Genomic DNA, 15,175 nt, shown 5'->3' with positions numbered 1-15,175 from the left:
CTGCTGCCAGCGGTTAAACCCCTCCCTTCCCTGCTGCCAGCCCTTAGACCCCCCCTTCCCTGCTGCCAGCCCTTAGACCCCTCCCTTCCCTGCTCAGGCATCTCTCTGACTTCTTGATGCTGACAAAAATGATCAGTATTGTCTTTATTAGGAAAAGTAACAGAGCAGCGTGGTGTAAGATGCTACTGGGAAAGCTGCACAGCGCACTGGAGAAACCCACACAAGTATGCTTAGGATTCCAGAGGTGAAATCTTCAAATTATTTCTCAGGATCACTTCCAAATTCTGCTTCAAGTCTCCCTCCTTCCCTCTCTTCCCTCCCTCTCTTCCTTTTCCTAAGAAAAGTATCTCATGGAGCCCAGGCTAGCCCCCACCCCCTGTTTGTAGTTTTTGGTTGGCCTAGAACTCACAAAGATCCTCTTGCCTCTGCCTCCAGAGTGCTGGAATTAGCGGCACAAGCCACCATACCAGGCTATGCCTAAACTTTTTTGATGTGGCTGATAGTGATCTTGCTCTTCTGATTCTCCGGCCTCTACTTCTCTGGTACTGGTATCACTGACGTGAACCACCACACACAGTTTGTGTGCAGTGCTGGAGATTGAAGCCAGCACTTCATGCATGCTAGGCAAACACTCTACCAACTGAGCTCCAGTCCTGACTCCAAACTCTGAACACATCTGCAGGCAACTTCTCATTGTCTAGAGTAAGAGCTGTTATACTCATAAAGACTCAATAAATCCAGTTAGCCTCCAGTGCTTGTTCTTCCAGAGTTGTGTAGTATAGAAAAATGGGTCAGCATGGGATTTTTCAGGGCTTTTGGCATAAAAGGATAGATGTAATATGTATCACAATGGGCCTAATGCAGGGCCAAGGGCCTGAAAAGGAGACCCTTTAATGGACATTAAAATTAATGGTAAAGAAAAAGACAGACACTGGCTCAGGATGTTCAGAGGGCAAGTACAGACATGCCACGGGGACATGATCCAAGAAATGTGTGTTTGACATGTTTGTCACATGCCAGCATCAGACAGCATACATATGCTGGCCTGGACAGTACAGTCTGCTAATACCTGGGCTCTCAAGCAGCCAACCTACACAACATAGAGATGCCACAGAACTGAACACACAGTGCTGAATATCTGTGTATCTAGACCATAGCACAGACCTGAAGTTTGTCACTGGTACAAATATGGTCACATGGTGCACCACTGTGGATTCCCCCGGGATTCAGATTCAAGCAAAGACCTTAAGAGGCACCCTCTCTAAGCCTCCTCTACCTTCTCCCCTGCACCTACATTCCATGAACACACTCTTCCTCCTGGTGCCAGCAGCCATCTCACCACTGCCTTGTCCTCTGTCCTTTCTATCCGCCTCCTCCATTGTTATTAGTAGCACCGGCTTTTCTCTCCTTTCCTATTATACCTTCCTCAACTCCTGAGTCTCAGAGGACCTCTCATGGGGCTGTGTTTTGATCTCAAAGATCTCTCCTGGCCACACCCTTCCTCCACAAAGTCGTGGGTTCAGCCCACTGGTGGATGCTGTGGCTAAGGCTCCCATTTAGGAAGTGTAAGGCCGGTATTTTTGGAGAGAGAAGGTTGGACCAGCAGTGAGTGGTAAATTCTGTTTCTTTAGGTCATTCTTGGTAACGCAGGTCCTTGTTCCTGCACTGGTAAAACTGCTGTCCTTGGTTTCAGACTCTTGCCTTTCTGTGTAAAGACATTCATTTCCCTGTGGGCTTATCTGTGTGCAGCCCATGTACATGCCTGCTGGGCTGTCACAGGAGCTGCTGTTCCCACAATATGCTAGAGGAAGAGTCTTAGAGTGCAGGGGAGTGGTGGTGAAGAGATGGCAGGCTTCACTGGGAAGGGTGGGTGGAGGCTGAGTGAAGGCCAGGCCCAGGCTTTCTAATTCTAGAGCTAAGAGCAGACTGGTTTCCTTGACAACGGAGCTAAAGTCTGCTCATCTGCTGCTTGGGATGGGCTTTTGTGTATCTACAGAAAGCTCTGGGCCTTGGGGACAAGAAGCAGCCATTTCTGGAGATGTGCCAAGCCTTTTGTATTAACAATATTTAAAACCTTCCCAGGTGGCCCAGGGACATCAGTTATATAACCTGCGAATTGGCAATCTAGGCATATAATCTTGTTTCTTTCTACCACATTGCCCCTGATCCTTAATTTTACTTTTTTTTCCATTCCAGTCATATCTTTTTGATACCATGCTTTACAATGTCACTTACCAAAAGCATCTTTCTCTTCCACAGTGTGTATGACAAACAGTATTTGGCAAGATGGCCGGGGCTTACACCTGTACTTTTCAGGTGGCATTCTCAGACAAGGCTTAGGGGGCCAACCCCTCCTCCTTGATACAAACCATAAGTTTCAGGCACAATATTGCCCATTAGCTTAGCGTGGAGGCAGGCAGGGTGGAGCGGCACATCTTGGGAAGTGGCTTGGTATTTGATTCATTGGTGCCTTCCCTTTCTTTCCTATGCATTATTAAAGCCTCTTTCAGAAGCATTCAGGGATCACAGGAGGAGGCAGCCAGCAGAGATTTCATATTGTCTGCGAAAGCAACATCTGCTTCAAGGAAATATTCTACAGACTCTCGGAGCCTGTGGCAAGTCTCAAGGAGATGACCTCAGACCTCGGGCTCAGAGCAGTACTGTCACATGTGTGTCATGTTTCTTCTGTGTCAATGTACTGGATATTTGAATGCCAAATGACACAGATGGGAACTGTGATTGAGTGGCCATGATGAGAAGGGAAGTAATTAGCTGGAGACAGTGGCTTCAGACAAATGTGTCACCAGCAATGTATACACCAAACCAGAACCTTCTCCAACAAGCCTCTCAGGGAGTTCTGCTTCTTGTGCCAGTCATAGCTCCAGGGCCCGAGTGTATCTGATTCTTTACTGGGGGTTGGATGACCGAGGCATCTAAAACCCTTTACACGATTTCTTTGTCCCTTCACATTCTAGAAAGTCACTGACTACCCAAGAAAAATATTGGGCTTATTAGCCTAGATGGGGCTTGAGTTGACAGAGTTCTTTGTCTGGAAGTGACCCTTACCCCAGGACTCTGCTGCTCTGACTACAGCGCCCTATCCCTCCTTCTACCTCTCTGAGGGCCATCTGAAGATGACTCTATCAGGGAATCAGAGACCTGACTCCCGATTGTCTCTATGACCCATGCCTTTCCCCTTGACACAAACGTCTCCAGTTGCCTTCCTGGCACACTGGATCTGTGAGACGTTTGTATATCTGGAGACCAAAGGGTGCTTCTAGGTTCATGAGTATGAAGCCTCTACTGATTCAGCTCCTTGTCAAACCCCATGACTCTCAATTGGACAGAAGTTAGTCATTCAGTGATGTTGGGAGGCGGTGTTCATGTTTGCATGCTGGTGGTCCCTGGCTAAACCTGCAGGATAAATGTTTTTGCAAACTGTAAAGACCCAAAGGTCTCATTTTGTGTGTGTATGTACTGCTTCAGAACAAGGTTACATATAGCACCCTGTTCTCCTGACCTATAGAGAGATGGCTGCCTCTCACTGCAGCCTGCATTTTGTCAAACTTTGAGCCCTGTGAGACAGGGGAACATGACAGAAAATATCAACTCAGGGTATTGGGTCTAAGGGAATATTAGCAGTTTCATTTTGCCTCTGGTGATTCAGAAATGAGGAGCTGAGAACCTCCTATGAAGCTTTGTGCTGTGTCTTCCAGTGTGGAATCTCTGAAACTTAACTTGTGGTGCTTAAGGAAGACACATCAGCAGGTCACTGACCAGACACTACCTAGCGAAGAAAGCCACTCGGGACAGCAGAGTCAGTTCAGCAGAGGCTCTCTGTGGGGTCTTCCTGCAAAGGCCCATCCATGAATGCATGGGAGGGAGGTCTCGGGTGCAGCAGTGTGATTAGAGGGACCTTGAGACACCGTCTCTCATCAGTACCATCCTTTTCATTAAGGAAGTTCCTAGTGACTCTACTCTAGGTGCCAATATACCAGAAGACACCATGGGGATCAATGTCAGGTGAGCCCTGCCCCCTGAGAGCTTCTAGTCTAACGTCAGTGAGACCTTGTTCTCAGCTGCTTTGAGGAGTTTTAGTGCAAATGCTTCTGCCACATTCTCATGGTTACAGCTCTTTCCTGCCATCTGCCCACATCTCCTTCCACAATGAGGAGCTCTGTTGAAATGAGAGTAGGTGGCCACAGCCTGTCCCAGAAGTCTGACCAGACAGACCCTTCATCTTTGATACTTACCAGCTTCTAATAAGCCTGTTCTCCCCAAGGTCTCCTGTATCATTACAGTAAGGAGGCCTGTATCCCCTTCCATCTGTCTCTCTAGCTATAACGTGCTGCCTGTTCCCCTGTCACCCTGACATCATCAGAATGTTAGGAAGAACACTATCTTATTGGGTCACATTGATGTCAGATGGATGAGCAAATGTCTAGCCAAGTCTCCCTAGGGCACTGGCTGCTATGAAGAAGAGGTGTGTTAGCCAAATAAACCTCCTTATGTCAGACCTCAGACAGAGGATGGGGAAGGGGTTGTATAGATGGCTTCATGATGTCCTCATAGTTCTGTGCTTCACCTTCTGCCCCCTGGGGAATTTTGTTCAGGGGACTTTCACTCTGGTGCAGTGGGCATGTTTGACCTTGCCTTGCTCCAGAAAAAAACAAACAAATAAACAAACAAACAAACAAAAACAACTTTGAGAGGAATCAGCATGGACCAAAATTGTAGCTCATTAAGAAGAGATGTTTAACAGGAACTTGGGCATGGGGGTAGAGAGATGATCAGGAAAGGATAAGACACACTCCATGTGGGTGTGGCTTCTCAAGAGCATATCCTCCATGACAGCCTAGTGGTAACCCTGGAAACTATTTTGATGGCGGCTTCTAATGTTACATAGTTCAAAGTGTGTCTCAGGAGTCTTTTTCCAATATCACCTCTTTCAATTTTCACCTTCACATTAGCCTTCACATTCCTCCTCCCCCTCCTCCTCCTCTATCTCCTCCTTCTCTCCCTCCCCTCCCCTTCTCCTCCGTCATCTCCTCCACCTCCTTTATCTCCATTTCCTTCTTTTGGTAAATGATATCACAGGGTGGTTTCTGAAGTACCTTTGCTAGGATTATAATCTGAACAGGTAAAAGCATGGCTCACAAGGCTACACAGGGGTCTTTTATTATAGATTTTCATCTTGTTTGCAAGACTGTCAGAGATGCTTGGGCCTTAAGCATGGCTCACTGCTGTTTTTTTACATTCTTATCTAAAATATCTTTCTATACTAGAAATACTGTTTCTGTGTAGGAGCCATTCATAGCAGTTTTTAAATTGTACTGGAATCATTGACTCTGTGGCAAGATTGTTTCGTCTGGATTTTAGGGCTAAGGGCTCCTTTCCCTTCCCATGTCCCTTTATTTTCCCCGGCCTTTTATCTTACCTCTATGTGGTGACTGGATGAGAAATATCTTCTGTACTTGACCTCCAGTTGACGGTGCTGTTTGTGTAGGCCTAGGCGGTGCCCCTTACTGGAGGAAGTGTGTCACTGGCGGTGAGGAGGGCTTTGGAGCATCATGTTACTTTCCATTCACTCTCTGCTTGTGCTTGCATCTCAAGATGTGAATTCTCAGGTTCTTGCTCCAGCCATCATGCCTGCCACTTGCTGCCATCCCCTGCCATGATGGACTCTTAGCTCTCTGGAATTATAACTAAAACATTCAATGAGATCTGGAAAGATTGCCCACTACTACCTTCTATGCCCATGGGTCAGCTTGCCTGGCTGAGCCATGATGCCTGTTGCCCTCAGTGCATATGTGTGCACATGTATGTGTACATGTGTGCATGTGTGCATGTATGCTTTTATTCTTGTTCCTGGCTGTTTAACTTACTTGCATTCTTGTGATTGTCTTGGGCATGGGACCACAGTGGGAGTCTGTCCTGAAGAGCATCAGTGTCCAAGGACCTGATGTGATGTTGTGCTTACGAGTCACTCCAACTGCAGGGAGTCACGCTTGACTTTTCACACTACTTCATTCACACAATAGGCAACGCTGAGATAATTCACATTTTCCATCCCAGGGCAACTTTTCAGAAAAGAAATAGGATTTTTTTTTTGACACTATCTTGCACTGGTTACAAATGGTAGCAATTGCCTGTAGGACTCTTGAGAAATTACGAAGTGTTAATTAGCAGAAGCACTGTGTATTTAAAATGCACGGCATGTTTAAATAACTGTGGAATCAAACCTACTTTGCAACGTTGTAAAACCATCTGGTCTGAAAATCTGAGGACTTACATTTTGCTGCATATATTAAGAAACATGTCTGGGGCCTTCTGGAAATGGTTGTTTGTAGCAGTTTTTAGTTCCCTGGATGTGGAAGCAGGCTTGGAAGCACGCCGTGACCGGTGATGATTATGGCCTGGCGAGCTTGGGCTGCTCCTTGTGTCTGGAAGCCTGTTTAGAGGATTGAATGACGAGGCTGAGACAGTGTGTGATGGATTAACATGACACTGGCACTGGAGGCTATGTCCTGTGAGGTCACACTGACAGCACTGCTGTGGCCTTAAAGATGGGCATGAGTGACCAGAGAAACTCACAGTGGCAAGTTCAGGTTTTATCTTTCTTGAATATGAAATGGGAAACAAGTGGGCCACAGTAAGAGTCCTTATACATCTACCTTTTTTGTATTTTTGCTCCAAAATGTATTACATGGATAAAATGTATAATGATTATATCCACGCCTCTCTCTCCTCTCCCTTCCTCCAACTCCTCAGTCCCCCAATACATCTCCCTCACAACTTTATTTATTTTTTTGGTAATAACACACTGAGTCCTATTAGCTGCTGCTCATATGCACATAGGTGTGGGGTCATCCACCGGGGCATGTGCAATGTACCAGAGGCCACCCCACAATGAAAAGTGAATTCCGTCCCCCAGAAGTCATCTTCCTCCAATAGCTCCTCCGCTAGTGCAGGGCTGGGAAAGCTGTTCACTGGTCTGTGTTGGATTTTTAACTGGGTTGATCTTGTGCAGGTAGCCGCAGCTGCTGTGAGTTGATGTGTACAGCATCCATGTCATGTGTAGAAGACAGCATCTCTCAGCTCTCCCCTCTGCTCCCTGGCTCTTACATTCTTACATCTGCCACATGTGAGCTGTGGTGTAGGAACTGATGTAGATAACCCATCAATGGCCGATCACTCAACAGTCTCTTGTTCTCAGCAATCTTGACAGCTGTGAGTCTCCTCATCAATGGCTTCTCACTGCAGAAGTCCTCTGCACCGGGGGAGAGGTACATAAACCATAAATACTCGGAAGGCAGCTCGACATCATGACTGTTTAGCAAAAGACATCAATAGGTCCTGTCCTAGGGCCCATGCTTTCCTAGCGGAGCTTTGATCATGTTTTAAATACCAGGTGTGTATTCCCTCTCTTTAGGCCGATAACTCCCAGTGTATGAGAGCTGGTATCTGATGGCTATGGACATGACTTTTCTGAAGTATTTTAGAGATGACACCGTGTGTATGGATGTCCTGGGGGGATTGGAGGAAACAGTCCGGGGGTGGGGGGAGTGAGCCATGAGCATCTGAACCATCTGCTCATTCCTGTTCCCACTTTGGGAAGAGGAAAGCACAGGCTATGACAGCTGAAGCCACTCACTCCATCTCAACCTGCAACCTTGCATCGGTGGTCCTCCCCACCCACCCGGCTCGTCACACTTAGAGCTCGGGTGCCCAGGTGTCTGAGAGCTACAATTCTAGTCTTCTCAGATCAAGTGCTTTGCTCAATTCTTTTCTCTTCAAACGTTCTATTTGTTTATTTGTGTGTGTTCTTGTATGAGCATGTGTGGGATCAGAGGACAACCTGCTGGAGTCAGTTCTCTCCTTCCACCATGTGGGTCTTGGGGATCGGCTTCAGGTCATCAGGTGGCAGATGGCAAGTACCTTGACCTGCTGAGCCATCTCAGTGTTCCAAGTGCTTTTCACTTTACAAAAACATTGAGGTGGTTGATTTAATAAGTATTTGTGGGTCAAATCAAGTTCATCAGAATTAGGAATGTAGGCTCTGATTCTCCCGGGAATTCTTCAGGCCTCCAGGAACCAGGGACACAGAAGTTATTTTAAAATCTTTTAAATCAAAAACAGAACAAGTGTACTGGAAGTATGAAAGTCTGAGTAGGGTGCCACTGCTTCAGGACAGTCATTCAAACCTCACAGACATGCTGATGGGACAGACATGCTAACTTCACAGTTGTGTGCTGATGGGACGGACATGCTAACTGCACAGATGTGTGCTGAAGTGTACAGGGTTTTGGACGGGCACATGTTTGGGTGGCTTCCTTCTAGCTGTGTAATACTTTCATTTGGGAGTTCATTACAACAAAGTGGTTTTTATAAAAAAGAAAGAGGAAGGAAAGAGGAAGAACAGGCTGCCTCTTGATTGACTTGCTCAAGGGCGAGGAACTAGAGCTGTCAGGACTCATTAGCACTTCCCTGGTGAGCTGATGTTCAATTCAGAAGAATCAACTGAGCCCAGGGACAAGTGCCACCAAAGGTCAGTGACGTTCATCTCCTGCTGAAGGCAGAGCGTCCAGATGCTGCAACCCTGGCCTAGAGCCACGGCCGGCTGACTGGATCCACAGTGCTCCTTAGTCTTACACCCTCTGCTGTAAGGGCGCTTCGGCTTGTTTGTTTCTCTGGTACTAGGAAGTGTACCCAGAGCTCTACACGTGTGCATGTCACTTTAGGGCTCTACCACTGTATCTGTTACTTTCCTCTTTGCTGTGACAAAAGCAATTTAGGGAAAGGAACGTTTAGTGTGACTCACAGTCTGTCTTGTTCAGGGAAGCCATGGTGGCAGGAACTTGAGGCTGCTGGTCACTCTGTGTCCACAGCCAGGAGCAGAGAGCTGAGTGCTGGTTCTCTCTCTCTCTCTCTCTCTCTCTCTCTCTCTCTCTCTCTCTCTCTCCTCCTTTTATTCAATCCAGAGCTCCAGTACAGCGAATAACTCTACTCACAGTTAGAGTGGGTCTTCCCAGGTCAGTTAACCTAATCTAAGCCATTTCCCCTTATACATTACAAATCCAGACAAGTTGGTAATCAATACTAATGATCACAGCCTCCGTGGTCTCATAACTTTTTCCTCTCTGTGTAAATCAGTTCTCCACTGAGGACTCTGGGGATGGTATTTTTAGGGTCTGGCCCAGTAATCCTGGATAATCTCATCATGAAATCCTTAATTGCACCTGCTAAGACCTACCATGTGAGGTAATGTTCACAGCACTGGAAAGCCCACAAATATTTTGTGTGAATGTAAGAGTCAGAGAAGGGGAAGACACAGATGTCTCAACTATACCCACCCTTTCTTCGGAGATTCTGAAGGGTATTTGTCACAGCAACATGGGGAATGGCTAAAACAGAGGCTTGCATAGCTGACAGTTCTACAGCTGAAGTCTATGGACATCCTCCGCCAAGGAAGCAGACACAGGCAACAGGTGGAGAGATCAGCCAACTTGTCCTCCTGATCCAACAGTCTCCTGAAGGGCAGCCCTCTTAGTACTACTGTCATGGCAGTTAAGTCTTAGTATGAGGAAGGAACATTCTGACAACAACACACCTCAGAAGGGAAGGTAGAAGACCATTAAAATGCATCGCAGAACAGACTCTAACAGACTGTTGGATAAGGAGGACAAGGTACTTGTGAGTGGCTTAGATTAGGTCATAATCTCCAGAGTCGGCTCTCGTCTAAAGGATGGAGTTGGCTGATCTCTCTGCCTGTCGCCTGTGTCTGCTTCCTTGGTGGAGGATGTCCACAGACACTATCTGCTTAATTTCATTGAACTTAGAGTCAGAATCGTTGACTTCCCCTTGAGGATGTGGGATGGGGCAGCCAGCCCAGATGTATGCTCACTGGCAAGAAGGAGTCTGGGCAGTGATTTATATTTTAAATTCTTAGACTGTCAGTAAGCTACACTAGGGATGATTTAACAATAGCCCCTAAGCCCTGTATAAAGTCAGAGCTTTCTGTATGCTACCTTGTATAATTGTACCTGGGTCCTGTCCACAGTATATGAATGAAGAAACAGAGGTTAGGAAAAAGTAAACCATTGGGCCAGTGAGATGTCTCAGTGGGTAAAAGCTTTGCCACCTGATGGCAAATGAAGTCAGTCTAATGACCTGACTCCAGCCCCAGAACCCATGTGATGAAGGAGAGAACAAACTCTTCAACACAAGCTTTCCTCTGACTGCCACACATGGCCCTGATACACACACACATACACACACACACACACACACACACACACACACAGAGAGAAAGAAGAGAGAGAGAGAGAGAGAGAGAGAGAGAGAGAGAGAGAGAATTGGGATTCACTACTGAGCTTAGATATTATTTGCAGGGTTATTGGGATTCCCGCCTAGGCTGGCTACCCCAACAAGCTAGGCTCGCCGCTTGGGTTCAGTAAGCCATTTTAAGAGACAGTAATATAAAGGAGGAAACAGGTTTAGTCAATTTGGCCACATTGTGAAGACTTAAGAGGCCACAGATATGCATAACTAACCAGTCTCAGATGAGTTGTCTGTCCTAATATTGACATCATAATCTCTGCCTCAATTCCTCCTACAAGGTAGTCTGACAAGTGGTAAGAACTGAGCAAACTCTCCTTCCAGGGGGTGAGTCTCACCTCTGCCTGGAACTAGGCTCCATTCAGCCCTTTTTTTCTCAGAATGAGATTCCAGGGGAAAATGCCAATTTCTTGGAGACCATTGTTTTAATAGTCCAAACTATTAAAACCAAATAACCAAAGAGACAGGCACAAGAATATCATCAGGATGGCCACACTCTGATGCTAATGGGTAGATCCAGTCTCTGGGTCTTCCTGTAGAAGGATTCTGAGTATTTCAGAATTGCCTACCACCGTCTAGAGAGCCTCATTTTCTTTATTCTATCCCAAAGTTGGGACTATGCAGGCCAGAAGTGAATAGCAGATCCCAGAGGGATTTGGAATGGAAACTGCCTTTGATAGAGCTTCTGATACATGCTGGTCCCTCCCTTCTCTCCCTCTCCCTGTCCTCCCCTCTCTTCCCCCACTTCCTCCCTGTGTGTATGTGTTTGTGTGCGTGTGCGTGTGTGCGTGTGTCCTTATGCATGCCAGGCAGCTGTATGTCTCACTCCTCTTGTGTTTTCACTGGCTCAGCAAATCAGGTCCGGGTGGTGGGTGAGTCCCCTCTTTTACCCTGTACAAGGCTCTCCTCCACTGTGACACTGTACTGCTGTTTCACAGAAAAGTGGCTTCCTCATCAGAAAACAGATAAACAAAACCTGTGTGGAAGCTGGGCTCCTAAGCCTGCCCTTTTCCTTGACCTCAGGACACAGCATGGGGCAGAGGCAGATACTGACAGGGAGGCACCCATGCCTGCTTATAAGGCTGCTCAGGGCTGCTAAAGCTTTCCTAGTCTGTTTTTCTTTTGGCATCTCTTCATCCTTTACTTGGTAATGGCATGCTTCCTACTGATGACACTAATTTCTTTATAGTGTGTGTGCTTGCACATGTATTGATATTGTGGGCCTGCTCAGAGGCCCAAGGTTGACGTTGGAAACTATCCTTAACCACTCTTCCACTTCGTTCACTGAAACAGGGCCTCCCAGTCAAATGTAGAGTCCCATTATGGTTCCTCTCAATAGCCAGCCTGCTCTGAGGATCTTGTCTTTGCCTTTCAAGGCTTGAGTTACACATGGCCTTCCACCCCCACAAACACACAGAATTTATTGGGATCTGGGAGTCTGAACGTTGATCCTCATGCTTGGGAGGCAAATGCTTTACTTGTTGAGACATCTCCATGGCTCTAAAAGGACACTGACATATAACATGGGCTTCTGTGCTTTATCTATTCTGAGACATGTGTCCCCTACATTTAAATAATCTCTGAAACTAGGATATGTCTTCTAAGCAAAGGTAATAAATAACCGAGGGTGCTTCCTCTTCCAAGCTGTGATGTAGAACACAGGGTCGGGCTAATGGTTATTTTTACAGCTCATCCTCACACCAGATTTGATGCGTCCCCAACATCCTCTCTGCTTCTGAGACCAGCGTCTGTGCTGGCCTGTGTGACTCACCTCCTGTGTCGTTTTCTCAGACAGGAGATATCCCAAAAGTGAGGCTGGCTTGAGTCACAGCATCTGCAGCCCTCAACTTGTTTTCTTAATATGACCTCTTGTTTCTTCCTCTTTTTATCTTATCAATCATCTTATGGCCTCTTGGGAGTTAAGATGGAAGATTATAATTTAAGATTTGTGGCTTTAGCTGGTTATTTATTCCCTTGAGTCTGCCATTAGGAGTCCAGTCCCTCCGTCACTACAGATGAGGTCAGCTGAGTTTAAAGTCTGCACAAATGGAGCTCCCATCTCTAAGCTGGGAGTGGGCTGGGCTGGCTCCTTCATCCTTGTGCTTTTATGTCTCCACCCGGAAGTGGACTGGTCATGATGCAATTGCCTTGTTAGAGCAGAGATTGAATTGTCCTAAGGTATAAAAGGTTGAGATGATTATGTGGATATCACAGTCATTCCCAGAAAGCATGTGGCTTCCTGATAACTTTTGCTAGAAGCTATTTCCCCTTAAGGTTGAATCTTCGGGGATTTGATTCACCTTATCCAAAATTATAGTAGAAGAAAAACAAAAGTATCTTGAAGGGCATTGAGATGGCCAGGAAAATATCAATGCCACAACCAGGGAAGAAAAAGTAAGGACAGAGATTCCACACGTGGATACCTGGATCCTAATGACACCCCACGGTCAGTGGGAAGGAAGCAGAAGCCTAGAGTTCACAGGAGCAGTGTCACAGAGAAAAGGGAATGTGTGAGAGCATTGGTAGGATAGGAGGCCTGCTGTGGGAGGCTCAGGAATGCCAAGTGGTTGCTCCGAGGTCTACCTTCCACTTGGTGGTGACATCCATTGCCCAGTATTTCCTCTGTCTCTGCATCCTACAAGGAAGGTGACATTTGAGAAAGACTGGGCATTTGCACCTGGACTCTCAGTAACTGTTAGCCTGCATCTGTATCTGTGATTAAACACTTGAGATCAATTAACTTTAAAAAAAGAAAGCTTATTCTGGCCACAGCTGTCAAAGATTCAGATCATGGCTGAATGGTCCCATTGCTTTGGGTCCGTGACAGCATAATAGGCCATGGCGTGAGCCTCGCCAAAGGAGATTGCTTGCCTCGTGTCTGGGTACAAGAGCGAGAGGACATACCACAATCCCTTTCAAGAGCATTTCCCATGATCTTAAAACCTCTCCCCTCTTAAAGGTGTTAATGCAATTTTCTCTTGTGCTCATTTGGTAAAAAAACAAAACAAAAACACCACCCATCACAAACCTTAATAAAACAAAAGCAATTGCTTTTGACCTCTATGTATTAAAAGAGTGTTTCTTTCCACCTCTGATGGCTGGGGGTGTTTGCTGTGTTAGTGGCAGAAGGTCTCATGGGCAGCTGCTCCTTGGAGCTCTTGGCTAGGAGGAGGGAGGGCTATGAGATAGGACCTCAAGCAGAGATGTCACCCTGGGCCAACGTACGAACATTGTGATGTTGGTACTCAGTCAGGCTGACCATTTTCAAGGTTTGTTTTCCTTTCCCGGGATTTAGCACTCTTAACTGACAAGGTGGCTGCCTCCTAGGGTCTGGATGGATTGCCAGACAGCTGAGGTGAGAAATGGTGACTCAGAGGGCAGTCAACATCAGTAGTTATCTGCATAGTTCCCAAGGTTGCAGAACTTTTCCCTGGAGGGATCAGGGTGGAGAGCCAGGCCCAGCCAGCCAGTCTGCTAGTTCCTTGAAGCCTCTGCAAACTCAGAGCTTCCTACATGCACCTCCTTCGCCTCACAGAGGCTTGAGAGCCACTTGGTTTGGGGATCAATAGCAGAAGTACCTATTGTGTGAGTTAAGGCCCAGTGTTGGAGCCTCAATGTCAGGAACTGAATAGCTTCCATGCTAAGAACTGTCCACTTCCACACCATCAAAGATGCAATTGGCTCCACCCCTGAGAAGGCCTTTTGAGAGCAGAGACAGGGGATTCTGCTACATACATCTCCAGCAGTTGGGAAGAAGCTGGCACGTGAGAGGACTGTCTTTCAGTCCAGGTCCAGCAGAGCCCAGAGTTGACTCCCTCTACCTTAGTGACCCAGAAACCATGGAAGTATATGTTGGGTGATCTATGACCACCTCCCACCACTACAGACCACATTATCAAAGTAAGTACCAAAGGTGCCTCTCTGACCCCTGACTTCTAATGGCTACTTCCTCCTGAGCTGGAACCAGCTCACTTCTGAGCCTGTTTGCCAGGAGCAAGGACCAGGCTCCCCTTCAATGTCGGCCTCCTGAAACCCTAAGAAGCATAGGGCTTCTGTCATGGATACAAAGCCTGAGCTTTGGGCTTGGGCCCTTGGCTGATTTCCATATTCCTGTCACCATACCACCACCACTATTCTACTTGGTTTGTGAAATATACTCCTCTTCATTTGAGCATGGTAGGGATTGGTGAAGCAAAGAAACAAGCTGTCAGTCAGATGTGTTCAAACCCAGGCTCTTCTGGACCAGCTCAGAGCTGCAAATCTGGTCACTCAGGTACCCAAGGCCTCAGCTCCCCACCTGGAAAACCAAGACAACTGGCTCTTCATTGCAGGGCTTGGAAAAGACCTGACTCAGCCCCAGCAGCATCTGGGTTTCACAGCTCCATGCACTGAATAATAGCCATTATTAAGATCTAAGTCAAGACCTTGATTCTCATAAACGTCCATAGGAGCAAGGTCTGTTTCCAGTCAGGCCTGGTCTTCATTTCCAGACCCGGTATCAAGATGATCAGCTGACTGCATGTCAGCATACATGTGTCTGCGTTTCTGTGTCTTATATGCACCTTCATTTTCAATGAACACAGACTAACTTTGGCTCTCTGGATGACTGGGGGATGTCTACCTCTCCTGGTGTCTTGCTCTGGTGTCCAGTTCCTGTTTCTGGTCACTCCTGGTCTTTGAAGCTCCTGACCAGACCCATTGCTGCACAGTGAGAGGAAAGGAGACAAAATGAGTCTAGCCCCGTGGAAGCAGTGCTGGCTGCTGTTCACACTAACAAGTGGATGGGAAACTTGTCTATTAGCCCCTCAGGTGTGAGGCCCTGAGCCTGAAGCTTTTA

The 15,175-nt window shown here is 46.9% G+C and overlaps 1 protein-coding gene across 1 annotated transcript in view; it reads left to right on the top strand.

Annotated features, from left to right (window-relative positions):
* Add2 (adducin 2) overlaps positions 1 to 15,175 on the top strand; it is an 88,144-nt gene that overhangs the window by 35,121 nt on the left and 37,848 nt on the right. The window lies entirely within an intron of this gene.

Source organism: Grammomys surdaster, unplaced genomic scaffold (genome assembly GCF_004785775.1).
Source record: "Grammomys surdaster isolate TR1022 unplaced genomic scaffold, NIH_TR_1.0 133, whole genome shotgun sequence".
Classification (NCBI taxonomy): Eukaryota; Metazoa; Chordata; class Mammalia; order Rodentia; family Muridae; genus Grammomys; species Grammomys surdaster.
The sequence above is the reverse complement of the archived record's forward strand: the minus strand, read 5'-3'. Positions and strand labels throughout refer to the sequence as shown.